Here is a 3,133-nt window from a genome sequence, read left to right as displayed (position 1 = left end):
CTGTCGCCCGGACTGGAGATGCTTGGCGCGGATCATCAGCTCAACTTGCAGAGCTGCCGCTCCCAAGGTTCACAGCATTCCCTGCTCAGCCCTCCCGAGTAGCCTGCAGGACCCACAGGCGCGCCCGCCACCCGGGCTCGGCCCGGGCTAGTTTTGTATTTTTAAGTAAGACACGGGCGGGGCGCGGTTTTTTTTCCACTGTGTTAGCCAGGATGGTCTCGATCTCGCTGACCTTGGTGATCCGGCCAGTCTCGGCTCCCAAAGTGGCTTGCTGGGATTACAGGCTTGAGCCACCGCGCCCGGCCTCAGAAATTATTTTCAAAGAAAAAGCAGACTTCTTTTGATTTTGAGAAGGCAAACAAGTGAATAACGATGGCAGATGGAAGAGACAGAAAGAGGTTCTTAAAGCAGGCTGTATCTTTGATGTGACCATTGACCTTCCACCTCTTACGACAATACCTTGTTTCTAAGCCTCTTTTAGTATGTATTTCTAGTACTTATAGAACATTAATAGTTATATCAGTGCTTAAAATAATTCAAACCTCTCATAATCAAATAAGCTAAAATTGGGACTAAGAGTATGTTGTTAAAATTGATAGAGAACAACCCGGAAAAATATTAGGTAATAAAGAACAACTCTCTAAAAACACATTTGATATTATAAATGAAGTGGTCTGTTTTGGGGAAAACAGGTATTACTCAAAAATAAAGACTAGACTAAAGGATAAAATTGAAAAAGTCTGAATAGACTCGAGAATATAACCTGATAATCTCATGGAAGAAATTGGGAAAATATATTTTTAAAAATTCCTAAAGATACTTTGGTTGAGGCTTTTACTTGTGAATTTTCTTAAATTTAAGAAACATTTAATTCCCAGGCCAGACACACTGATTCAGAATATAAAAAATTGTGTCAAGCTACACGATACAACTCATGATGACAGAACACCAAAATCTAACAAGGAGAACCCCCTGAAATAAAACTACAGGATAATTGCACTTAAAATACGTACATCATCAAATGGAAGCGAGTTAAAATCAATACTTCAAAATAATTTTATACTGATAGTGATAAAGATATACAAGTGCAGTTTGCTTGAATAAAATATATGAATATAGTAATTAATATAATGATGAAGGAAACTGTATGTTACAGTTGACAGTAAGTACTGTCAGCTAGGCTTTGTCAATTACAAATAGATAATCGCCTTAACATAATCTTTCTCTCCTGTCCTCTCCTCTCTCCTTTTCCTCTCTTCTTTTCCCTTGGAGCTATTCCCACATTTAATAATAAAAAAAAGTTTAAAAGCATTTGTTTTAATATCAAAAACAAACGATGATGGTTTCTATCCCTTTCAAAGGAGACTTGAGCCTGCGAAGAGAGTTATCTATCCAGAGAGCTATATAGGAACTGAAGCATAGAGGATTGGAAATTTGCTATAAGCAAGTCATTTATAACTAGGAATCAGAGAGAATATCTAATTCCAAAAACGATCTGTTGCATTCATTTTAGTGAAGTGAGCTTAGGGAACTGTTACCAATAGTTTTCTGTGGCTAAATATAGAAGACTATGAAGACAGATACTAAGAAATCCAAGCAATAGCCTGCAGCTTCATTACAAATACCACCTGATTGAACCATTTTGTGGGGCTGTCTGTCTTCAATACTCATGTGTGCTATATCTTAGACTGAAGTGGGAAAAAATTAAGGAACTTTCAAAATGAAAACTGATTTCAAAATTATAGCCCAGAAAGTAACAAAAAGAGCTGTCACGCTCTTTAGCAGATTTTCCTTTAATTTCTGCAGAATCTTTTGTCTTCAACCTTTGAGCCCTGTTATTGTCTCTATTGTAGTCAAACCAGGTCCTTTTTCTTCAGTATAAGTGCTAGAAAAGACACATGATGATGTTGTGCTGATTAGAGGAGAATGTGCATGTACAGCTAACTTTTGCAAGACCACAAATTGTGCAAGTTAGAATACATGAAAGCCTGCAAAAAATGACAACGAATAGATTAGTATTACCCAAAATAAAGTTATATTATATTGTATGATAAACACATAAAAGACAGGCCTAATTCATCAACCTGTTATCAGAAGGGCAGTTATATAAAACTGCAGCCAAATATCTTTGGACGAATGAAAATGATACTGTCTCAGCCTCCGTATTTGAATGGGTATACCCAGGAATATGAAGAAGATTTTGCGATGATCAATTTCTTAAAGACTGGTGTTATGGTTTTTAAAATTCAAAACTTCATTATTTGTTTTATTTTAAAGTTTGTGTTTTGTCAAAACCTGTATCAGAGACCAAAATAAAAGGGAAAGTATATATTGTTGCTTAAGTTTGTTACTCTTTCATTCATTCATTCATTCATTCATTCATTCATGTATTTATTTACTAAAAAATAATATATCAAGTACACCTATGTGCCACGTATTGTAAGTAACACAAAGAGGACCAATAAATGCCATCTACCTTAAAAGAATATAGTTGACATGTTACATACATTTAAATAGATTTGTTTTATTAACAAAACATGCTGTAAGAGGACCCTATAATAGAAAAGTATAGTGAAACTGTTTACTATCAAACAGTGAAGATTTTTGTTTAAGAGAAAAACGTCACATCATTTGTTTTTATCAAAAAATGAAGTGTTAATAATGAAGGTAGACAGATAAGAGATGTAAATGAGATAGACAAACACAAGGAAGGAAGTAAATAAAAACAGCCTCAAATCACAAACCCAGGAAGCTGAAAAAAAAAAAAATCATTGATGTTTTCCTGGAGTCCTGTATGTGTGTGTATGTGTGTGTGTGTGCGTGCGCATATACAGATTGTGAGACGGATATGCAGATAATATCTCAACTGGCTGTAAGGAGTGGGCCATGCTTTTCTTTTTAAAATCTGTAGATTTTAACCCATTGTCTAAAATATTGCTGTAGAGAAATAGAAGGTAACAGACTAGACTTCTAACACCTCTCACCCTAGCTCAGTTCACCTTTCTTCCTGAATATCTGAATAATAATTCTTCTTATAAACATTTCTTAAAGATTCAATAATGGAAAGAGAAAATGTTTTGATTTGCAACATACACTGTCAAATTTTTCTGGATCGTGGTGGGATTTTTTAATT

Source organism: Rhinopithecus bieti, unplaced genomic scaffold (assembly GCF_001698545.2).
Source record: "Rhinopithecus bieti isolate Rb0 unplaced genomic scaffold, ASM169854v2 scaffold_4640, whole genome shotgun sequence".
NCBI lineage: Eukaryota > Metazoa > Chordata > Mammalia > Primates > Cercopithecidae > Rhinopithecus > Rhinopithecus bieti.
The sequence above is the reverse complement of the archived record's forward strand: the minus strand, read 5'-3'. Positions refer to the sequence as shown.